This window comes from Monodon monoceros, unplaced genomic scaffold (assembly GCF_005190385.1).
Source record: "Monodon monoceros isolate NGI ecotype Baffin Bay Population unplaced genomic scaffold, NGI_Narwhal_1 Super_Scaffold_3, whole genome shotgun sequence".
Classification (NCBI taxonomy): domain Eukaryota; kingdom Metazoa; phylum Chordata; class Mammalia; order Artiodactyla; family Monodontidae; genus Monodon; species Monodon monoceros.
In genome coordinates this window covers 96,600,157-96,614,533 of record NW_021703780.1, presented here as the reverse complement: position 1 = coordinate 96,614,533, position 14,377 = coordinate 96,600,157, and the positions used below count along the sequence as shown (strand labels likewise).

General features: G+C 45.0%; 1 protein-coding gene across 1 annotated transcript in view; it reads right to left on the bottom strand.

The window, feature by feature from the left end:
• Nucleotides 1–13,629, bottom strand: part of HRH1 (histamine receptor H1) — a 101,400-nt gene extending 87,771 nt beyond the window's left edge. The window contains exon 1 of the mRNA XM_029243137.1: nt 13,471–13,629. The gene's annotated coding sequence lies outside the window, so the exon portion shown is untranslated. The remainder of the gene's footprint in view (nt 1–13,470) is intronic.
• Between the last annotated feature and the right edge of the window lie 748 nt (nt 13,630–14,377).

Genomic DNA, 14,377 nt, shown 5'->3' with positions numbered 1-14,377 from the left:
GATGCACACACTACTTTGTGGGTGCCCTCCAAGAGGGGAGTCTCTGTTTCCCCCAGTCCTGGCGAAGTCCTGCAATCAGATCCTGCTAGCCTTCAGCGTCTGGTTCTCTAGGAATTCCTCCTCCCATTGCCGGACCCCCAGGTCGGGAAACGTGACGTGGGGCTCAGAACCTTCACTCCAGTGGGTGGACTTCTGTGGTGTAAGTGTTCTCCAGTTTGTGAGTCACCCACCCAGCAGTTACGGGATTTGATTTTACTGTGATTGCGCCCCTCCTCCTGTCCCATTGCAGCTTCTCCTTTGTCTTTGGATGTGGGGTATCTTTTTTGGTGAGTTCCAGTGTCTTCCTGTCGATGATTGTTCAGCACTTAGTTGTGATTCCGGTGCTCTCGCAAGAGGGAGTGAGCTCACGTCCTTCTACTCCGCCATCTTGAACCAATCACAACTGTTATAAACTCTTGAGGAAATGCATTTCTGCTCTCTACAGCTGATAGGAGTGAAGGGGGAAAATACCTCGGAAATGGCTGGGTCTATATCCATCCCCTCTCTCCTTTCTGCAACTCAGCATAGGCTTGATTATTTGGAATTCCTCTCCAAAGTTTCACTTCTTGGGCTGGTTTTAGGCCTGCTCAGTCCATAGTGATCAGCACTTTTAGAAACATCAGCATTTGAGAAACAGTATGTCAGACATTATTTGAAGCCCCTGGTGACTAGGGTATGTGTTGTTTTCTTGTGCCATTTGAGACTGATGTATCATGAGATAACTCAGGCCATATCCTGGGTGTGTGGGGTGGAGAGGGAGTAGCCAACTTACTAAGAGTATACAGACAGCAGAAGAAAAATGGTTAGCCCTTGTGTCAGACTTACTCTGTGTCAGGCTATTCTAAGAGTGTTACATAATCTAATATATCTGCTCACAACAATCCCATGAGGTAGGTACTATTATCCTATTTTGCAGAAGAGAAAACTGAGGCACAAAGAGATGAGGATACTTGTTCAGAGAATACAGCCAGTGAGTCACTTCAAGATCAGACAGGTAGGAAGCAGCTGAACCAGGTCTGGAACCTGGATCAGTCTGGCTCCACAAGCCTATTCCTACTTCTGTGGTTTGTGAAAGAAAACTAAAAAGGGGGAACCACTTGAGCCCCTGCGTAGAGACTAGAGGTATGGATTAAAAAGAAGTAGAGATAAATTACAAGTTTGGGATTAACATATACACACTATTATATATAAAATAGGTAAAAAAACAAGGACCTACTGTATAGCACAGGGAACTATAAACAATATCTTGTAATAACTTATAATGGAAAAGAATCTGAAAAAGAATATATGTATAACGAATCACTTCACTCTACACTTGAAACTAACACAACATTGTAAGTTAATTATACTTTAATTTAAAAAAGAAGTAGATTAAAAATATCTACTCTGCCACTTGTTAGTTCTCTGCTTACTTTGCTTCTCTGAGCCTCTGTTTCCTCACCTGTAAATGAGAATAATAACGCCTATGCCACGTCCAGGATTTTAGTGATGATCTTTTGGTAGCAGGGTACATTAAACCCACTTATAACTAGCTTTAGCCAAAAGGGGCTTTAAACTGAAAAATGCAGGAAGTCATTCTGGATTCAGACACAGACCATGTCAGAAGCTCAAGGGAAGTTGTCATAAATCTGTCTCCCTCTACCTCTTGACTGTTTGCTTTTGTATCAGTTTTATGAGCAGGCTGGGTCTCTCCACAGGGACGCGGAGATGGCCAGTTAAGCAATCGCAAGCCAAGAGATCACTTCCTTCCCCAGACCTCCAGCAAAAATCCTAGGGTTGACTCCCATTGGCCTGGCTTGGGTCACATGCCCAGCCCTGAAACCATCATGGTTGCTCTGATTGGCCAAGCCTGAGTCACATGCTTACAACTGGAGGGGGGGGGTCAGCCCCTCCCAAGTCACAGGACTAGAAGTGGGTAAGGGATGGTTTTGTAAAAGAAAATCAGGGTGCTATTAACAAAACAACAGGGCATCGGTGCTGGACAGGCACAGATGTCTACTTCCTCACAGAGCCATTGTGTGTTAAATACTCTTATGTATGCAAAGTGTTTGCCTCTGGTGGGTGCTCAGGAACTGAGTCCCTCCATTCTTTCCTCTCCTCTAAGAAACAGGATACACATCCCACCAAATCTAGGCCAACTGCTTCCTTGTTCACATGGGGAAACTAAGAAGGTCCAGAGAAGGGAGGGGACTTGCCCAAGGTGACCCAGCAACCAGCCACAGAACCCAGCTGATCAGTCACAGAATCTGTGTCATTTGACCTGAAACCAATCTCAGTTAAAGTCTTAGCTGAGAACATTGAGACCCCCTACTAACCAAGGGAGTTATCTTCTCATTTGCACAGGGGAGACTGGAAAATTGCAAAGCGCTTAAGACCCAGAGGAAATGATGCCACTCACATTGGGCTCCAACTATGCACCAAGCTGTGGACTGGTAGATCTGGCAGAGTGCCAGTCTAGCTCCCCACCCATCACATTATGAACCTGGCCACTTTCTCAGGGGACTGCACTCTGGAGGCTGAGAGACCCAAGTGGGCATTTTTCATACGCCTGCCCAAAGTAGGCAAGATGGCCCTTCCCTTGTTTACTTTCCTGGTTAGTTTGTGAGAGCAGCTGTGCCTCCTTCAGGGCTAAAGTGGACCAAGTAGCAAGCATGTGATTTAGCGTTGTCAAAATTGATCCTTTCAACTTGACCCTTGACTCAGTTCTAGAGTTTCTGGCCTTGGGCAGGTAGTCTAACTTCTCCACTCTAAATTAATTAGACTGGCATGCTGTGAAGCTCTGTGTGTCAAGGAAGGTGAGCAAGAATGGCGCACATCAAGCTGGAATGACAAGCCTGCTCCCTCCATCCCCCCTCAAGTAAAGCACATCGGTTTTGCGTACACACTGCTGCAGGGAGTGTACCTTGCTACAGGATTCCTGGAGGGTAATTTGGAGCCAGATGTTGAGAGCTTTAAAAATGTTCAGACTATTAGTCCATAGTCTAAGCATTTTTCCTGAGAAAATAATCATGGCTATCACTAAGATATGCATAAAGATGTTCATCGCAGGATTGCATATAATAGTAAAAGACTGAAAAGAATCCAGATGTCTAACCATAGGGGATTGGTCAAATAAATTATGGTACATCAATAGAGTGAGCTATTATACAGATATTAGAGATACAGATATCATATTAGAGAATACAGAATTATGTGAAACCTGATTATAATACGAATGTTAAAGGAGCAAGTTATAAGTGACTAGGTATGCATAAACTCATTTTGTGAAAAAATATACATATTTATGTATTAAAGAGCTTAAAGTGGCTGTATCAGGGATAGATGGGAAGGAGAGAAAAATTTGTGGGTGCTTTCGGTTTTCACTTATCTGTATGTTTTCTAACATTTCATTAATAAATTTGTATTACTTTGTTAATTAGGAAAAATGCCCAGTAATTTATAAAAGGGTTTGTGTTGGTTTCCTTTTTAAAAAGCACTTTCACTTATTAAAAGATCACAATCAGAAGTGAGGTTAAATTGATATCTCTCTCCCTCTCTCTCTGTCTGTTTCTCTCTCTCTGGCTAGGACGTGTGGAGAGGAATGGGGAGCTGAAGGCTGGAAGAGCAGCAACAGCTACAGAGCGATACAGTGCAAGAAGGGGTTGCACCAGGAGGCTGTACCCATTTGCTGTATGACCCTGGGCAAATCACTCAACATCTCTGGGCCTCAGTTGCTACCTCCACAAAATGAAGTGTTTGGTTACATTATCTCTGGAGTTCTTTCCAGTGCGGAAATTCTAGCATGGATAAGTTCTGTGACCTCCAGTGAATGTTCATATATGCTCCAGAGGAACATGTAATGGCCCAGAAATGTGTTCAGCAAAAATTATTTTTGTCTCTCCGGCCCTGTGAGACTGTGGAAAACTCTGCTTGGCCTCTCTGTGTCTTAGCATCTTCTTTCTGCTCAGTCTCTCCGTCCAGCTACTTTGAAATTGGCAAATTCATGGAAAAGCACCTAGAATATCGGGCTCACCTCCATGTGTTTCTCTTAGTCTGGGATCTTGATTCCTCAAGTCCTGGCTTCCTGGATAGCCCTTTTAAGCCTTCTAACAGATTTTATTTTTCTTTTCAACAATTTTATCTAGGTTTTCTAGTTGTTTATTGAGAGGATTGATCTCTACAAGCTAGTTTGTCATGGACGTAAGCACAAATCACTTCATGTGTTAGTAAGTGAAACAGCTATTTATAGAATGGTATGTACAGTGGGTTCTATTTATATGCAAAGTATATATATGTGTGTGTGTGTTTATACAGAAGAATCAGAGAAAGAACAAAAGCTATACACAGTACCTAACTGGCAAGGTTTTCATTTTTTAACATAACTATTTCCAATTTTATATAACAAACACTGAGTATGTCCAAACTGGGATTGACTTTTGAGGTCATTTTTACCCATTTTGAAAATGAGGAAATTGAGGACAAGAACATTTAAATTTATTTCAATTTAACAATTACTGGAGACTTGTTGTGGCCAGAGAACCATACAAGGGGAATCAGGACTTCCAAAGAAATGTAACACCTAGTTACCTATTCCTCCATTAGAAGTGTCTCCAATGTGTGCTAGACTTTGGGATATGCGGATGCAGATGACAAGAATCTGCCCTCAAGAAATCCTAGCTGTGGAGATAGATATTCAAATAAACCATCCCAGATATGATGTGATAAAGGCTAAACTGATGATATGGCAGAGACTGATTTTCTTCTTAATAGCCATTCTCTCAACTTCCAACTAAAAGATTGTATTTCCCAGCCTCCCTTGTAGTGAGTTGTGATCATGTGACAAAATCTGGTCCATGAGATGTAAGGGGAAAGGTTGTGGGGGTTTCTGGGAAGTCTTTTTAAAGGGAACAGCCAATCTCCTTTTCTCTTCTCTGCCACTTGGAATGTAGATGCAATGGCTGGAGCTTTAGTAACCCTTTTGACCTATACTGTCACCTTGTGAAGGGATCACAATACTAGGATGATGGAACAGATAAGATAGCCTTAGTCACCAACACAATGGAGCTGCTCTATTAGCCCCGGATTATATATCTTTATGCTTATTTTACATAAGAAAGAAACAAACTTCTTACGCCACTATTACTTAGGATTTTCTCTTACATGCAGATAAACAAAATCCTTACTTATACAAATCCTAAAAATAAAGTGTTATGGGAGCAAAGGAGTGAAGGACGGAAGAGTGAATATTTCCATTCTTGAGCATCAAGGAAGTCAGAGTAGGTGTGGAGGTTGTGAAGAGTTCACCAGTGAGATGGGCAGGGATTAAAGAGGAAGAGTGGACCATGCAGGGAGCATGGGCACAGGGCTGGGAATGGGCCCAGGGGTGTTGGAATCATGCAGCCTGGATTCAAATCCCATCACAATCACGTCAGTGCTCCATGCCTCAGTTTCCCCATCTGTAAAATGGGGGTAATAACAGTGTCGGCCTCATCAGCTTGTAGTGAGGGTTACACGAGTTAGTGTCTGTGAAGTGCCTGGCGCCTGGTGAGTGCTCAGTAAATTCTGGCTGTTAATGCGCTTATCTGCAAAACGGGATAATCATAGTCTGACCTCTCATGGCAGCCAGTGTGGATAACACAGCACAGGGCTTTACCCATTGTAGGTGCTCAGCCGTGTAGCCCTCTTTCTTTCCCTGCCCTCAGGGAGCTTACAGTCAATATTTAACCAATTTTCACCAAGCCCCTACTCTGAGCCAGGAGGTCGCTGATTCCAGGATGAATCAGACCTTATCCCTGACCTCCAGTTACAGTCTCAAGGAGAGGAAAGGAATATAAAGAGACAAGCCTAATACCAGGCGGAAAATGCAACAGTGGTCCAAGTTCAGTCCATGAGCTCAGGTGAGCAAGAAAGTTAACTTTATTTTGGTTAAGCGAGCTCAGTCTCTGCTATGATCTCCCATATTAGGTGGGAAACGTTAATCTCAGGTAAGTTGAGATTTTCCTATTTCTCTGGGGGTGGTGTCTCAGTTCTAGGGATCTTGTGGGGAGCGTCTGGGGTGCATCATCACTTATCCATGCTGACATCTGTTGAGACATCTTTATTCCTATTTGAGGAGGGGGTCACCCACCTACGCAGGCCACTGCTAAGTTGTCCCTTGTTCTGAAGTCTCACCCCCTCTCTCAGCTGCTTCCAGGGCCCTTCCAAGTGCACGGGAACCATTGCTCAGCTCTGATGGCCCCCAGGGCACAGGGAACTCTGTTAGACATATGAGATTCTTCTGCCCAGCCACACACAGCCATTTTTCTACTAGAGAGTCTGCCTAGGAGAAAAGCACAGGTCCTTTCCACATTAAATTTCCTTGAACTTATCTGGGGATTCTGTGGTCTCTCCAGGTTTAGGGCTGTGCCCCTAGAAGAGGCAGGTTCTACTCTTACTTTCCTCAGGGGTTACACCATTCATATCCCCCTTTGCTGATGCTCCAGCCCTCTCCTCACTCTTCTCTAGAAACTTTTGTCTAGTTTCAGGGAGGCAGAACCTTACTCTTAAACCCCCTGCATTTTCCCATATCAATCATGTCATCAATGCACAAAAGCCTTTTCCTGTTGCCCTGAGACCCTAAATTTTTGAAACTCAAAAACCAGGAAAAGATTCTGGTTTCTCTTTTTCTGCAGGGCCAGAAAAGGACAGTAGCCTTGAAACAATAGCCTACTATTTTTTTGTTGTAATGGTGGTGGCAGGGGATTACATGTAAGCCTTCTGGGTAACAGAAATTAACAAGAATGAAAAACAACCCAATGAGCTCCCTCCATTTCCCCCTGCCCCCAGAATAGCTAGAATTAAGAAGACTGACAACATCAAGTGTTGGCCAGGATGTGGAGCCACTGGAAGGAACTCTGGGAATGTGAAGTTGTATAGGCACTTTGGAACACCACTTGGCAACTTTAATAAACATAGATCTACCTTATGATCCAGAAATTCCACTCCTAGGTATATCTCCAAGAGAAATGAAAACATATGTCTACAAAAGACAGTGCATAAATCATAACAACTTTATTCATAATAGCCCAAACTGGAGACCACCCAAATATCCATCAACAGGAGTTTGAAAAACCAAATTTTGGTAAGTTCATACTATGCGATACCACACAACCATAAAAGTAGATGAACTATTGCTGTCCACAAAACACAAAAGTCAAAATCATCATTCTGAATAAAAGAAACCAAACACGAAAGAGTAAATATTATATAATTCTATCAATACTTATATGAAGTTCAGTAACTGGCAGAACTAGTCTATAGTTTTAGAAGTGGTTACCTCTTGGGGAGAAGGAGGGTGACTGTTATTGACCTAGGAGGGGCACCGGAAGTGACTGCTGGAAAAGTTCTAAACTTTGATCTTTGGGATGATAACACAGGTATACAGATAGGAAAAATTTTTAATATTTGTGCATTTTACCATATGTAAATTATACCTCAGTTTTAAAAAATCACATCTTCCTTAACAACACAGAGGCTAACATTTCAAAAATAATGTGCTATGCTGGTGCCACGAAGAGGTAAGCCCTCAGCACTCTTTGAAAGCCCAGGAGAGGCAGTAACCACACAAAAAAGAGATGTGGGTGCCTGATGATATTGCTTGGGTTCCTAGATCCAGCCACGCCTGAAGGCTAACCTGGACTTTTCATCTATGTGAGCCAATGGATTCTATTCCTAGAATAACTGTTTGAGTTGGCCTTTTGCCACTTGTAACTGAAAGAGTTATGAATACAGCCTCCACTAAGAAGCTTTTATATGGATACAGAGCATCTATGTGGGATGATTTAAATTTATGGAAATGGATAGTGGGGATATGAATTGTGAATGTACTTAATGCCAGTGAATTGTACACTTAAAAATGGATAAATGATAAATTTAATGTTATGTCTATTTTACCATAATAAAAAATGTTAATAAAAACCTTTAAAAATATGCAAATAGAGAGACAGGCAATGTCATTATGAAAGATATGCATTTTGAGATGGAGCTTGAAAGATAACTGATCAAGATCTGGTTCAGAGAGGCAAAGTATTTCAGGTAAAGGAACAGGGGGAACAAACCCTTGGAGGGAGGAAAGTAAAGAGAGCATTCAGGGATGGTGAGAAGCTGAGATGTCCTGAGCAAGCTGGAGATCATGGGAGGTGGGTCTGGAAGGTAGACTGGGGCCCAGATTGGGAGGGCCTTGAATGCCAGGGTGAGGGGGTTTATGTTAACCCAACCAGAGGTCAATTCCCATTGTCTAGAAAAGGCACTGGAAGTTCCAAGGCTGTTTGGGAAAACTTCATGGAGAATTTAAGGAATGGCTTCTGGGGCCCAAGCTCCAGGTTGCCTTTCCTGGCAACTGGCTCCCCTGGAGCCAACTTCCATGTCCCACTGGCCCTGCAAGATAGATGGCTGGTGAGCTCAGGGACTGGTGATACAGGGTGTCCCTGCCTTCCACGTCCCAGTCTGGGCTGTCTGGAGGTCTTGGCCAAAAAGAACCCAGACCCTTGCCCTCTGCAACCCACTCCCCACACAACAGGCAGAGGGCCCTTGTGACACACAGCAAGCCGCTCTTATTGTAAACCCTCTAAAGGATTCCCAACCCACTTAGAATTCAGCCCACATACCTCCTACACCCCTCTGTCCTCATCTCTCACCCTTGGGCCTGGACTTACTCCCTCCAAGCACCCTGGCATCCCTGTTGTAAGCAGACACAGCAAACTTTTGTCCTGACTTGGGGCCTTTGCCTTCTGTTCCCTCTGCCTGGGATGCTCGTACTCCCGTCTCCCCAGGGACACCTCATCATCATTCAGTCTGTGCTCAGTTGCTGCTCTTTGGAGAAGGCTTCCCTGGATGAAGTCATGCTCCACCAATCGCTTCACCCTTCATAGTTCACAGGCTGTCTGTAGTGGTCTTTTTCCTGGTTTGTTGATTGTCTCTCAGCCTCCATTTGGATGTGAACAGCTGGAAGGTAGGGATTCTGTCATGTTCTAGCTCTGTCTCCAGCACTTAGCACAGTGCCGGGCCCATAGTAGGTACTCAATAAATGATAATTGAATGAATGAACTATTCACACAGTCAAGGTCCTTACAGGTAATTCTGCAAATGGGGAAGTTGAGCCCAGAGAGGAAGAGGGACTTACGAAAGGCATTCTGCAAATCAGTGTCAGAGACAGATCTTGACCCAGTATTTCTGGCTGCAAGTTCAGTTCATTTTCTGTAATTCCCCTCCACCTCCTTTTGCTAAAAGAGTTGCCAAGCTTCAGTGATTTCCCCCTGTGATGCAAACATCCCAGAACAGAAAAGGTAGTGAACTAGAAGCCAGGATGCTTCAGAGCTGGATCTAGCTCTGCCACCCACACACCTTCCAGACTGTGAGTCTCCTTGAGGGCAAAGGCATCACCAGCATCTAGCACACCCATAGTACAGTTGGTGCTTAGACAAGGGTTGCTGAATGAATAAGTGATTGCTTACATGGAGATCATGGGTGTGAGCATAAGGTAATGGTTAAGATCTCGGAGTCTGAGCTAGACACACTTAAATTCAAATCCTGGATGTGCCACTTTCTAGTGGCTGGACACTTGGTCTCCCATGAAGAATATACTGTGGTAGCTAGTCCCAAGATGGGCCTCAATGACCCTCACCTGCTGGTATTTATGTTCATGTATAGCCCACATTAAATTAGGGCTGACCTGTGTGACCAACAGAATTCTGCAGAAGTGACAGTGTACGACTTCTGAATCTAGATCATAAAAAGTATTGCAGCTTCCCCCTTGGACTCGGATCGTTCAATGGGTAAGCCAGAAGCCATGTTGTAAGGACACTCAAACAGCTCTGTGGAGAAGCCCACCTGGAGAGGAACCAAGCCTCCGGCACTAATTTCGGGACATGTGAGTGAGCCACTTGGAAATGAATCCTTCCACCCAGTCAAACCTTCAGATTGGACTTCCCTGGTGGTGCAGTCGTTAAGAATCCACCTGCCAATGCCGGGGACATGGGTTTGAACCCTGGTCTGGGAAGATCCCACATGCCGCGGAGCAACGAAGCCTGTGTGCCACAACTACTGAGCCTGCGCTCTAAAGCCCGCATACCACAACTACTGAAGCCGGCGCGCCTAGAGCCCGTGCTGCGCATCAAGAGAAGCCACCACAATGAGAAGCCCACGCACCACAACAAAAAGTAGCCCCCGCCCACTGCAACTAGAGAAAGCCCGTGCACAGCAACGAAGAACCAACGCAGCCAAAAAATAAATTAATTAATAAATTAATTTAAAAATAAAAAGTGGTTGTACCATTAAAAAAAAAAAAAAAGGCTTCAGAGGACTAAAACCCAGCCTCATGAGAGAATGTGGGATAGAACTGCCTAGCCCAGGTGCTCCTGAATTCTTCACCCACAAAAACCATGAGAGAGAAAAAGTGATTACTGACGTTTTGAGTTACTACATGTCAGAGTGATTTGTTATGTAGCAAGAGACAACTAATTCATCATTTATATCTTTTTCTTTTTTCACCTTTATCTTCATCACCAACATTTATTGTGAGCTTACCATGTGGTTTTTCATTTAGCCCCTCCCCCCAATAATGCTATGAGATAGGTACTCTTATTATCCCCACTTATAGACAGGGAGACTGAGGTTTAGAACTGTGAAGTCTCTCCCTGCAGGACCCCTGACCTTAAGGACTTTATGCTCAGGCCTGAGAGTCAGAAACTCAAATACCTATGATCCAAGGCAAAACGCGGCTCTAGGATCCCAGGAGGGAGAGAATTTTGGATTCTGTCTTCTGGTAGTCGAGCCTTATAGGTTGAGAGAACACTCAAAAAGCAGCAGACACATCCCCTGCCCTTGAGCACCAGACTAGTAGAGGTCAGATGCTTGCAAAGAGTGTTTGGTATTTCCCTGAAGGGAAACACGTGCACGTCTATACATTAATGATGAAAAATAATAAGCCTTCATAGGGGTCTGGCACTTTGCACTTACAAAGCTTTACACATCCATAATTCCATGGAATCCCATCTGGCAGATAAGCATAGCATTATGGACTGAATGTTTGTGCCTCCCCCCTCCCAATTTTATATGTCAAAGTCCTAACCCCCAATATGATGGTATATGGATGTGGGGCCTTTGGGAGGTAATTAGGGTTAGATGAGGTCATGAGGGTGGGGACTCATCATGGGATTAGTGGCCTTATAAGAGACAGCAGAGAGCTTGTTTTCTCTCTCTCCATGCACATACACAGAGAGAAGGCCATGTGAGGACACAGTGGGAAGACAGCTATCTGCCACAAGCCAGGAAGAGAGTTCTCACCAGAACCCAACCATGCTGGCACCCTGATCTCAGATTCCAGCCTCCAGAACTGAGAAAAGATAAGTATATGTTGTTTAAGCCACCCAAGCTATGGTATCTTATGGCAGCATGAGCAGACTAAGACACATGGCAATGTGCATTTTATAGATGAGGACACTGAGACCCAGAGAAGTTATATGATTCTCACAAAGTCACACAGGCTTTAAGTGGCAGAGCCCAGGGTAAAACCCGGCAATTGGGTGTTTTTACAAGTGCAAATGGTTGATGGGAGGTCAGTGGGTTTCCTCTAAGAGAGGTTCCAGGAAGAGGTGAGCAGGCAGCAGGGTTTTTAAATGGGGAGGTGGTTTAGTGGAAAGGGTGGGGGCATGGGAGGGTCTGAAGGGGCAGAGTGAGTCCCCGGGAGGCTCCCAGGGTATGTGAAGTCAAAAAAGGAGCGTAGCTAGAGTGACAAGAATGAGCAAGTCTGGGCGTGTGGAAGAGGCTTGGTTAGGGAATTTGTGTTGGTGGAATTTCAGCTGGAGGACTGTGCAGAGAGATCTTGGAGCTGGCGCCAAAGTCAACCATGTGCCTAAAAGGGAAGAAGGGCTTCTTTTGCTCCTTGGGTGGCTTTAGTACATTCACAATTTTGTGCAACCATCTCCACTATCCATTTCCAGAACATTTCCACCCCCCCCCCGCAAATAACTCCATATCTCCCAATTGCCCTTTTCCCCCATTCCTTCACAACCGCTAATCTACTTTCTGTCTCTATAGATTTCCCTATTCTTCACTTTCATATAAATGGAATCAACTCCACAGTGTTGTCTGATGTGACGGTCTTCTTTCATTTAGCATAACGTTTTCGAGGTTTATCTATGTTGCAGCATATATAGGTACCTCATTCCTTTTTATGACTGTATAATATCCCATTGTGTGGATATTCCACATTTTGTGTATTCATTCATCAGTTGAGGGACACACAGGTGGTTACCTCTTTTTGGCTGTCATACAAAATGCTGCTATGAACATTCCTGTATGCTTGTATGAGGTTTTATATGAACCTATGGTTTTTTGGGGTTTTTTTTTTTTTGCGATACGCAGGCCTCTCACCGTTGTGGCCTCTCCCGTTGTGGAGCACAGGCTCCAGACGCGCAGGCTCAATGGCCATGGCTCACGGGCCCAGTTGCGCTGCGGCATGTGGGATCCTCCCGGACCGGGGCACGAACCCGTGTCCCCTGCATCGGCAGGCAGACTCTCAACCACTGCACCACCAGGGAAGCCCTGAACCTATGTTTTTATTCTCTTAGATATATACCTGGGAATGGAATTGCTGGATCATATGGTGATTCTAGGCTTAATTTTTTGAGGAATCACCAAACTGCTCTCCAGGGCAGCTGCACCATTCTACATTTCCATCAGCAATGTTCAAGGGTTCCAAAGTCTCCACATCTTTGCCAACTTATCTGTTTTTTGTTTTGTTTTCTTTTGTTTTTCCTTTTACATATCCATCCTACTCGGTGTGAAGTGATATCTCATTGGTTTTGATTTGCATTTACCTAATGACTAATGACGCTGAGCATCTTTGCAAGTGCTTATTGGCCGTTTGTATATCTTCTTTGGAGAAATGTCTATTCAGATCTTTTGTCCATTTTTTTTTAAGTTGGGTTGTTTGCTTTTTAGCATTAATTTTAAGAATTTTTAATATATTCTAGATACTAGACCCATATCAGACATTTGATTTGCAAACATTTTCTCGCATTCTCTGGGGGGGTCACCTTTTTCTAATTCATACCAGGGTTCCTTTGGGTCTGATGGGGACTTTAACCCTGGTGCCACAGCCCTGGTCACTCTCCTGCCATGAAAACAGAAACAGTCTCTCCGAGGTCTCACCAAGAGGACATGGAAGCACTTCAGCACCTTTACAACCGGTCTGCCACTTGGCACTAGGGCCTTAAATCTGGAGATAACATGGTCCCTTTCCTCCGCTTTCCCATCTCCTCAAACAGTGTCTACAATCAATCGCCAAAGCTCTCAAAGCCAGATACTCGGGCGCCCTTGACTCCGCCCCCTCGCGTCACCAGCCAATCAGCTACCGCAGCTGTCACCTCTCCTTCCTCCTCCTCTCCACACCCCAGCCTGCGCAGCGGTTACCTGAATGATCTCAGGCTTCACAGTCGTGTGCAGACCTCAAGGCTGGCTTCTTCCAGTCCATCCCCCCTCCATCGACACAGGAGCAGAGTGACTTTTCTTAAGTAAAAATCCGTCCTGGGGTTCCCCTGGCTGACAACTTTGCCACGCCTATTGTCAGGACAAAAGACGCACAGGAAGCGACCTTTGGCTGGCACTGCTCTCCCCACCCCCTTCTTGAAGTGACTCAGCCAGGTCGAGTCTTCTCCCAGTTTGCCAACTCACCCCACCTCCATGCTGTACAGAAACCATCCCCTCTGAAATAGGGGATAGTAAAGAGATGGCAGTGGAGATTTCCAAAAGAAATCACAGGATGGGCAACAACTGGTCAGGGAGGAGCGGGGGTTTGTGTGGGGAAGGGGAAGGGCGCCCGTGAGGGGAAGGAACCTCCCTCAGCGTGTGCAGTGACACCCTTGGACACCCGGCCCGCCGGGGACTCAATGCAGTCACCTGAGAGGCTCCTGGGGGTGTGAGAGCCTAAGTCAGCCCCAAGCATCAGGAGGCAGAGTCCTCTGGCCCACTTGGGTCCTCTTAGACTCCTCAAACCAAAGCCTGGAGAAGCTATCAGGCCACCTCTTCCTCCCTTTGCCTCCATAAACCTCCATCTAGACTCTTGCACTAACTTTGATATCAAATGGGGAAACCGAGGCTCAAAGAGAGGAATAGGCAGTTTCCAACCTTGGCTGTGTCTTAGGATCACCAGGGGAATTTGAGGTAAATAAGCTTCCCTAGATCCTACTACCAGCTTGGGGTAGGGGTCCTGTCATCTGCATTTTTTAACAGGTGATTCTGCTGGGAACAGGGGAGCAGCTGAGTGCTTGGCGGACACACATTAAAGTGTGGGATCTTGGGGGGGACCCACCTCCTGATG